This window comes from Ischnura elegans, chromosome 5 (assembly GCF_921293095.1).
Source record: "Ischnura elegans chromosome 5, ioIscEleg1.1, whole genome shotgun sequence".
In the NCBI taxonomy this organism is placed as follows: domain Eukaryota; kingdom Metazoa; phylum Arthropoda; class Insecta; order Odonata; family Coenagrionidae; genus Ischnura; species Ischnura elegans.
Genome location: NC_060250.1, coordinates 57,356,741 through 57,367,526, shown reverse-complemented (window position 1 = coordinate 57,367,526; position 10,786 = coordinate 57,356,741). Strand labels below are relative to the sequence as shown.

The window sequence follows — 10,786 nt, the reverse complement described above, 5'->3', positions numbered from 1 at the left end:
ATAAATACTTCTGTTTAGTCTAATAAAAATACTTGCATCTGGTGATTCACCTGGACCTTGGGTATGTTCCCATTTATATAAAAGCGTATCCATTGCACGTTCACCCCGTCCCCATCACCAGCAACCCTAGCTATTAAGGTACCCGCATTCGCGAGCATTGTGTTGCTGAGCAGGTGAAGCAAACCCGCCGGAATATAAAACATTCGAGGAAGACAAGCACACGATCACATAACGCTCAGTTGGAGAAGACCCCTTGGACTGAACGCTGGAAGGCAGGGCTGTGCGTGCAACGAGGCGCGCAACGGTAAAGTATTATCCTTCAACTATCCTTTCTATTTCCATGTTATAGAATTTGTAGTCTAATTAGTGATAATATATGATAATGGTCTTCAACCCGCGGACCCCCGGCAAATTTCATGTGGCCTCCAGAGGCTAAAGAAAATATTGTATCTTGAACCAAATATCATTACACTACTCAAAACTAGACAATGTCAAAATTCGGATCAACTGATTGATTGATAGAATTTTTTAACCAATAAATGTTATTGTAGGTATATTGAAATTATGTTTTTTTTTAATTTTATTAGTGTGGTGGTAAAGTGACGTAGAGCGTTGTGGCCCTCTGAACGATGTGACATGGATTTTTTGCCCTTGCATTAAAAAAAAGGCTGACGACCCCTGATGTATTGGGTGCAACTGGTAATTTCCCACCGTCTGTCTCGTACTATTCCTAAACCCAACTCATCTGCGATCAGCTAATTTTTCCTCATTTATTATTCATTGAATAGAATTTTTCTGGCGTCTACATCATGAATCATCTCGTAATTTTTGTTTTTTTTTCCCGTCGAACAATTGCAGTGAAGTTTTCTCGGGTTTCTCATCATCTTGTCCACACAGTATTCATGGATGTGAACCTTTTATTAAACTTTCAATTGCTCCCAATCTCTCTCTCTCTCTCTCCCAATTGCTCTCTTTCTCTCTCAAAACATTCTCCTGTAGACCGATCACTTTATGTTTTCCGCGAAAAAACCTTTTTTTTCCCCTCGCAATGGTTTATATTATTGTTGCTTATTGAGTACACTGAAATATTTTTTATGTCAGATTCTTCTATTTTCTATCACTTCGGGGAAGAAAAAAAATTTAGCGTAGAATATCGTTCCGTATCCGCATCTAATCATCCCTATGCCTGTGTTTGCATGAATTTCACTTCTATTCACAACGTAATACTCATTATACAACCGCCTCCTTTTTCACCTAATGCGCAATAAAGCAAAAGTCAAGGAAAATAATATATTGAAATATTTAACAACGGGGGTCAGAGAGTTGGGGTCAAGGAAGGTTTATTGATTCGAAAAATACGATTCAGGACTGATACTGGGATTGAGAAAAGATCTGGATTCGAAAATACCATGATGAAAAGTAAGTTCAGGTTTGAAAGATGTTTGGGGAGATAGATTTTTTGGCCTTCCCAGCCAGTGGTAGTGTGGTTTCGCAGTAGCGACTTTTCGTAGGATGTCGCCCACGGTCTCCAACGCCAATGACATTCACCTTGACTAAATGTACGAAGTGGAAGTCTTAACGTTGGCGCGGCATAGTGATGAGCAGGAAAAATTCAACGAGCCCAATATCGGAAAGCCCGAAATGTCTGAATGATTTGGCACCAGATTTTGCGACCGTAAAGAAACGCAGCTACCAACCAACCAACGACTCGTACAAGTATACGGTCCTTGGGCTCCAAAATTCACGAAAAGTATGTGATACACATACCAGTTAAATTTTGAAAAAGAATCAGAGGAATGGTTTATTAGTATTCCAAATACTTTAACCGTGGACTTGAATCAACAACATACGTATAACAGCGGGGAAAATATTGCTAAGTGTACAAAATAAATCGAGAAATTAGGACAAGCATATGATTGGTTTGGAAATTAATTGAAAAATTGGGCAAAAGCCACTATTGGGCACTGAAATAAAGCAATAGACAAGGAGTCACGCATAATAGATATTTTAGAAGCAAACTCACATTTAGATATTGTTGCTGAAACAAGATATGCCCACTTATTCCACCGAATCCTTTTAAAAATTAACGGTACAAATTACACAGTATGAGATACAACTTAAATAGTTAAGCCTAGAATTTCAAAAGGAATGCCAGCAACTAACAGGTGCGCGCGCTCGCGAATGTAAAAGTAAATAGGCCACACCACATACGCGGAGGAAAAGCTTACCGGCAAGAGTCATGTGAAGAGGAGAATCGCTCACTTTCTAAAACCACGTGAGTCTCTCCCGTCGGCTGCCCATGGCAAGGCGAGGAATTGGGAGACACCCACCCGTTTATCACCGGTCGAGCAGTTGGAAAAGCTGGTTCCGACGCGCGTGGATATGAATCCTCCAATCCTCACTGAAGTCCACGGAAGACTGAATGAATAGAGTTGTTACCGCCTTCAACGCACCCATTGACTGAGGAAACCTTCACTGCGTCGACTCTCTCCCTAATTAAATGTAGTGCAGCAAATTTTACTCAGATACCTCCAGCTCATAACTCTTAACCACGCTTTTAATCACCGGATGTGCTTCCCAATTTATTATTTAAACTATTAAGCCTGACTGTTCACGCGACGTCAGTCAACCAGACGAAGATTATGAGACTTTCCCATTCTTTTGCTCCAGATTAATTCTTAAAATGAGAATTTTGTCATTTTTAAACCATATTTTTGTCGCATAAATTATTTTTAATTGCCGGCTGGAAGCCGTTTTCAGACAATATGTCGCTAGTTTCATTAGAAACTAAAACTTCCGCCCGTCATTTAATAAACGTAAAAGACATCTTCCTGGGGTGTACCTCGAATACTAGGTCTGTAATCCACTTAGGTCTAACAAGTTGATGCGTTATGATTAAAATGTTCTGGGCGTGCCCCCATCTAAGCAGCGTTCGTGACTCAATTTTTGGGAACCGAGAGAAAAATATTCCTTTAGTGCGGAAAAACTCTTCGGATAATAATTTGGGTGGAATTTAGAGTGGAGCTCATGCGCGCAGTACGTTAAGAGCGAAGTCCAATTGTTTAATTAAAAATATTATTTTGAAAACAATCATCAAAACGTAAATTTAATAATATTATACGAATTATTTATTTCTAACAAGCACAATCAATGAAATAGACTGACTTTGTTGCAACATTCCATGTTTTCCTAAAAAAATAATGGAATATAAAATGCAATTTAAATGTTAATGCCAGTCTTTTATAATACTCGTATATTCCTGGCATAAAAATTTTAAAATGATATATTATCCGACGTGTATTTAATGATTAGCTCAAACGACGGTCAGATTATCTTTATACGATACCAGAACTTACAACTTACTTAGAACACAGCAATCCTAAATTTTAGTGGAGACTTACTCGAATTCACACTATCGCTAATTATGCAATACAAAACCGGCGTCAATATAAGTTTTCCAACATCTGCATAACTTCTGCATAATTTAATTGAGGTCGTTAAAAGTAGGTTCAACTGAAAATTGTTAACCGAGTTTTTCGGGAATTATCAAACAAACATTTTTGGTGAAATTATAGAAGCACGATTATCAATTTAGGATGGTAGGGCTCACTCTACTAACTCATGCTTTTAGAGTTAGTTTCTTTCTCGTTTCCTTCATGCGATTTCCAATACTTACAAGGCATCTGTTCACCACATCTTTTTAGACGTTAAAGCATAGTATATAACATGTAACGCAAACGGGAATACCCCTTAGCCCAACAGCCCTCGCGTCATCAAATATCCATTTACTTATAGACGTATAGAAGAAAATATCCTCCAATTATCGGATCCACAACATATTTCAGCTGGATGACAGCCCATCCATAAAACGAAGGCCACGTAAATGTATTCGAAATACTTTGTTATCGTCAAATCAAATATATAGCTCTCCAGTGACTTCTCTCATGTCATGAGGGGCCCGTATACACGACAAAAACTCACGTGATACATTCAGAACCCAATCAACATCACATCAATGGAATTTCCCAAATCAAAAGGAAAATGTAGTACCCGATGGGAGTGTGTACCTAAGAAAACTTTCAAACGACCTCGAAGCCAAAACATTTTTAGCAGGGGTTGCTCGCTAAAAAAATTATCAAAATGTCTGAGTTAATTGGAGCAGCGTATAAGACGTCAAGCTAAAATATCAGTCTTAAAACATTCGTACTAATACAGGTGACGAATATTAAAAGTAATTTTTGATTTTGCGAAAAGGTTTGAATCTTCATCGTCAATTCCAGACCATTCTAGGATTCCATAGTCAAGAGACTCAGGAGAATTACGAACCATTTTCGATAGTTTACTTTGCTTTAGTTAAATAAGATTGACAAGATGAAACAGGCCAATGATGACAACTGAAATGTTTAGGATTCAATTCTAAACAATTCAACAATTGTATAATTTTTTTCTAGCTAGAAACCAATTGCTCTCGAAAATGGCAGTCTGAATTGATATAAGCGCCGTAGAGTCCGATGTGCATAAATTCTAGGATATCTAAACCCTTAACTTATTAAATTGACCCACCAATATTCTGAGAGCATGATGCGTCAAATGTCATTCACTAGAGAAAATGTTTGACTAAATTCTTGGTGCGAAAAATCCACAGAGAAAAAAGCATTCGCCTCGACCGAGATTCGAATTTGTATCTTATACTTATTGGTGTGCTATATGTGCTTCAGCCAGTTAAGCTACCGAGGACCAACGCTGACTAGGTTATATGAACCTCTGAGCGTATGATGCGAAAAGCAGTCTAAGCCACTGTAAAGCAAAGCCTGAATTTTGAACACATAGAGGTTTTCGCTCTTGACTAATTTAATAAGAGATGATCACCATGGCTAGTCCCGGTATTCTTAAATTAAACTCTTAGTGGCTGAATAACTTGAGTTTTCACCTTCTGCATTTTGATCAAATTGAGAAAGTCCGATATCTACCCTAAAATCTTCCATTTACTATGCATAGACTCCTAAAGCATTTCGATGAAATTTCAGTTCCTATGGGAGACCAACAAGATACTTTTAAGTTGAAAATGAAGAATGCCGTGACTTTATACTGCAGAAAATTTTCGATTCGGTGTCTACTGAACGAAATACAGTGCTAATATTTATTTACGTGAGGTGTAAAATTTCAGCAACTATTTCATAAATATTAGCAAACCTGTAATTGGCCGTTAAAATTTGAAACAATATTCAAGGAATAATTCTGAGGATTGTTAAGCAGATCAATTTTGCCCGTCTTACAGCATAGTACTGGGTTATTATCTCCAAATAGAATTTGAATCGCTCTTGACGACTTAAATTACGATGCTTGTCTGCATGTAGAAAAACATCTGCTTTTCATCCAACTATCAAGTGCAAAATGTGTGGGCAAATAACTAACAAGGACAGCATGGAATTAGGCGTATGTTAAAAATGAAACATACAGGCACCTCGCCGTACCGAGTTAGTATAAAATAAATACTCTAATCGACGTGAAAATTCAATAGTTAAATTAAAAGGCGCCTCTTTATAATGAAAGTGATGGAAACTTCAATTTATTTTTATTTATTTATTTATTTATCATTGCATATTGCCATAAGTGGTATAAGTATATTACCTGGTGGCAGCATGAGATTTGAATAAATGAATGAAAAGTTTACTTACCTAAGGACAGAGTAAGATCACAGAAAATGCGTCTATTGTATTTAAAAAATACATAAATTCGAATACCATACAACAAACGAATGATGTATGAACCAAATACCCCAATTTCCAACTCTCCCATATTAATCACCCCAGGAATCGATGAACAGCTACTCGTAAAATTATTAGCGTTTGGGGAGATCTTAAATATATCTTCAGGTAGGTCATTCCACTCTTTTATTCCTCAATGCAGGAAGGAGTTTGTTCAAAATGTCCGTTCTCTACTTCTTGAACTTAATTTTGAATTTTTAATCCTTTCTTTCTATGTAGCAAGGTGAGTCCAGCTTTTGACCTATTTTCTTCCAACCGCGCCCTTTTATGGAGGATTTATAGACCCCACATAAGCTAGTTAAATCGATGGTTATGTTCTAACAACACGTATCTCAAATTCGGCTGATTTAAGACAGGTATCTTAAAAAAAAGTGCAACATAAAAAATACAAAAGCAAAAAACAACTCTTTGTTTGCAAATGAATGCTTATTTTTCAGTTTTATGAACTTTTGGTTTTTAATTACAGTGTACAAGTGAAAAACATTAATCGGTTTTTTTCCTCTTCCGAAAAGTTGCTATTTTTTGAGATACGTGTTGTTAGAACTTAGCCGTCGTTATGGTTCTCTTTACTTTTAATGGTTTCCATCCCGAGCACCCTAGCATAGCTGCGACACTGTCCCTTCTATGCTTCCCTAGAGTATACCTGGCTGCCTTTAAATTTATAAGTATGTGAATTGGATGACCTGGATCTTTCCCAGTGAATTAACAGGATAAAGGTCTCTGGGGTTTTCAACTGGGTGAGAGAGTTCACTATGTCCAACGTTTCGAAGTACATCGTCTTCAGGGAATTATAGTGCTGCTATGGGGAATAGCATCACGGCACCACCAAGGCACCCTACGGCACCACCAAGGCACCCTACGGCAACAACATCAGTCTTTGAAGACGAAAAATGTGACGTACTCCGAAACGTTGGGCATAATAAATTCTCTCACCCGGTAGAAAACCTGAGAGCACTTTATCCAGAATATTTTAACTAAATCTTCCACGTTTCCCATCGCGAAATACCGCAAAATCACGAAAATACATCAAAGTATAAGTAGAATTTATTGTATGAAATAATTTAAGTGGTGCAGTGATGGCACAAAAAACTATTAACTTGAAACGAGAGAAAATTGATCTCCTCGTAAGTTCTCAACGCCATCATACTGGCGCGCCATTTCGTCATCGCTGGGCTTGAATATTTAACATTTCCAACAAAGGTTGACTCTTATTTATTAGGGATGAACTATGAGAGCAAATTATATGAAAAAAGCGGTTGCATTCATAGAGTTTTTTTGTTTCGACGGGTAATGCATTACGATACAACTATTGCTAAATTTCCGTTCTGGGTATAAACACGCACATCTTACTTCCTTTCTACTCTATTATCAAAGCTAGTCTTAAGCTTTGGCGGCTATCAAAGGTTGAGAGAACTATCGCTGTAGGCACGCCATGCCTAACCGCAAGGAAGCAGGACGGATTTCATGGTCAAGAAGGCATAAAAACATTGCGTCAAGGCGTGAAAAATAAGCATTCTCCCCTCGCATATGCACTGCGTAAAACGGGAAAGTAATCCGAGGATGCCATTACAGCTTCGAAACTTTCGCACCACGAGCTTTAGATCATAACCACGGTTAATTTTTTTAAACACGAAGGGTAACTATAACAGAAAGGATTCTCGGGTTTCCCACCGGTTAATTGTCTGCATTTCTCCCGACGTTTCGAAGAACGACATGCTAATCATCCTTAGGGGATCTTCTGAGTGAATTCTGATAATTGATTTCCTGGATGAATTTTGAAGTCCTAAGGATGAATAGCAAGTCATTCTTCGAAACGTCGGGAGAAATGAAGACAATTAACCGGTGGGAAACCCGAGAATCCTTTCAGTAATAGTTACGTTTCATGTTAAAAAAATAAACTGTGGTTATGATATAATGCTCGTGGTGCGAAAGTTACGAAGCTGTAATGGCATCCCCTGAGGATGAATAGCAAGTCGTTCTTCGAAACGTCGGGTGAAGTACAGAAAATTAAATTACCCGTTGGAAAACCCAAGAATCCTATCTGCACGTGATTCGCCGGAAAAATCTAAGATCTTAACAAACGTAACAATGTTTCCTGAGATCACAAACAGCTCCTATATTGTGCGAAAAATCCACAGAGGAAAAAATTATTCGCCTTGACTCGATTTCCAGCCGAGTGCTTTAGCCAGTTAAGCTACCGAAGCATCATTCTCTCATGTAGAAAAACTACCGACTGTGGTTTCAACATATTATTGGTTTCAACCAGTGGCGTAGCCAGGAATTTCGTTCGGGGTAGGGGGGGTTCCAAAACAAGGGGGCGGAAATTTTTGAAAAACAGGAATCTAAATAATGGGTTTTCAAACTAATTTGAAAACTTTTCATAATCGAAAAAACTTCATTTTTTAAAGAAGTATTTTGTAAATTCATGATTTTACAATATTTTGTTTTGTTTTATGAAGGAAAATAAGTTTGTTTTCATATTTCGGGGGGGGGGGGGGGTCCGGATCCCCCGGACCTCCCCCCACCCCTGGCTACGCCTCTGGTTTCAACATGATTTATGATGATCAGTACACTGAGAGAGTGCTTATTTTATCGATTTGAAAATGACATGAAATGTTGAAAGCCTGGTCGATAGTTGACTTTTGTATTAAAGTTTAGAAATTACCATTTGTAGTTTTTATCGTGGATGCTGAAATGGCTCTCATAGGGGAATATAATTGACCTGTAAATTTTAACTGTGTTTTTTTGTTGAAATTATTGGTTATATAAAAATATGAGGTGTGATTCGAGGGTAGCTCTCGATAGACTATAACACTACAAAAGTTATATTGAATTCTGAGACACGCTTTTCGGACACTTCCCTTGTGAATGCGCCCGCCCATACCAACAACGGTGACGTTTCGCCGGAAAGTGTTCCTCACAATTTTAGAGAAAATCCCATTGAGTCACAACGCATGGTGGTCCGGAAACTGAGGCACGCCATTCATAAATGCAGCGTAATGATTTGAATTAATTTCATTCGCACATAAATGGTATAAAACTGTTGCGTTACAGAACAGAAATACAGCATTACTAGTAATACGTTTTTGCCGTCGTATTTATAGGCATCTTCTTTTTTCTTCCTTGCTCTTTTTTCATCTATTTCAGATATGAGCGCATGCATTACGTCAATGAGTAGTGCTTATCAGATCATGAAATTATTTGTGGCACTCGCTAGGACGGCTGACTTTATTTCTTGTTCTTTTTCCATTTGTATTTTATGTGTTCTTACTGCATTTTTTCTTCGTGTTATCATTATTGAATATCGTTTCACCTTTATTTATTCGTGGTTATCTCTTCGCTTGATTCTATCTCTGCATGGATATACTTAAATCAATTAGTAAGCGATCGCAATGTGTACCTTACCATGTAAGTATATTTGTATTATATTCTCGGATTGCATACACGCTTGGAGGGGTACCTCACCAGCTGAATGATTGCGTACATGTTATATTTATTATTCTATACTACATAAGACCATGTATGTTCATGTGGGGAGCCTATAAAATGGCTGGTGATCGGTCACTCGCTGCTAAAGACCATATTTGTGAACCTTACAGTTTGTTCTTTTATTCTCCATAATGGAAAAGTTTCACAAGGTTAAGCCTAAAGTTATAACTTAGAGGTGACTCAGAGGCTATTACGCAAAGATAAATTATCACTTGCAAATAAGAAAAATTAAAAATTATTATAAATAAAAGGTTATTTGAATTATATTCATCGAGTTTTTTTTTCAACTGAACATAAAACCGTGGGGTATTATCATAAAAAATAAACTTATATAATGAACTCAGACAAAATACGTTGGAGGAATCAAAAAGTAAACGAAAAGGAGAGAAATAATCACCATACACGCTGGACACGCAAGACACACTAGCGGAACATCCCTTATCGCCCTTCATTAATCTTGAGCTCTTAACCTTGAAAAGCTGGAACCACTAAAGTTTATTAAGAATCCATCTAGTAAAATAGCTGATGTATCAACGATCAATTCGTCTTTCCGTGGTTCTCGCGCAATTTTACTATCAGAATGTCGAAACCTTCGACTTATTTGGTAGAATTTTTAGCGGATATGATAGCCGTGGACACGATTAGATGGATTTTTGGGAGAGAAGGAGGAGAGTTCATGTGAATTGGGAATATTTCAAATGAAAGTTGGCAATGTCAAGGTCGCGTTTAGCTCGGTAGTTCGTTAACAATTTGAAGCAATGAACTCCATTAAGAATAAATGGGGAAGAAGCTATACAATCAGATTTTGGTGGCGTAAGGAAACATCTCTCTGATCAAAAATATTGTCCCACAGCACCCTATGCTTCATTCACGAGGCCTGCATAGAGGAGGCCCGATTCCATTCCATAGAAGGCTGATTTCTGTTGCCACTTTGGTCGCATTTTAATCGGTTTGCAAAAATGTCCGCGGCGCTGTGATGAGTGCAACATTTAATCAACATGTACATAAAATTTGATTAAAACCGCTAATTCTATCTTATTTACCAGTGAAAAAGATCAATTTGTCTGTCAGCGACACGAGTGGCGGCTTTTGTAAACCCATTTAAATGCGCGGTGGTTAACAACAAATTTAGAGGCCTACTTGAGGATCCTCTTTTGTAATATTCGTGGTTTCTTCGGTTTCGAAACAATTTCTCTGAGTGTAAAAACCTATAATTCTTTTCATAGAAATTGTAATTGAAATGAAAGCATCGAGCCTGATTAGAAGGGTTTGTGGGAAAGATGGGAGGAGGCTTTCGTGCCTGGGAAATGTTTGCGATGAGAATAGGCAGTGTAAAGAGCGTGATAAGTTCTGTGGGCCGATCAATGTTCGAAAAGATAAGCGCTAAAAAGAACACATGGAAGCAATACAATCAAGTACGTAGATTAATCATTGGCATTTATTGCCAATATCAATAAAAAAGACACATAAATATGAATGAGTTTGAAAAAAGGATGAATATTCAATCCTTGTCTATCCAGTGGCACGCG

At 37.7% G+C, this 10,786-nt stretch overlaps 1 protein-coding gene across 1 annotated transcript in view; it reads left to right on the top strand.

The window, feature by feature from the left end:
* The first annotated feature begins 235 nt into the window (after positions 1-235).
* LOC124158919 (G-protein coupled receptor Mth2-like) overlaps positions 236-10,786 on the top strand; it is a 29,574-nt gene continuing 19,023 nt past the window's right edge. Inside the window, exon 1 of the mRNA XM_046534341.1 lies at positions 236-304. The gene's annotated coding sequence lies outside the window, so the exon portion shown is untranslated. The remainder of the gene's footprint in view (positions 305-10,786) is intronic.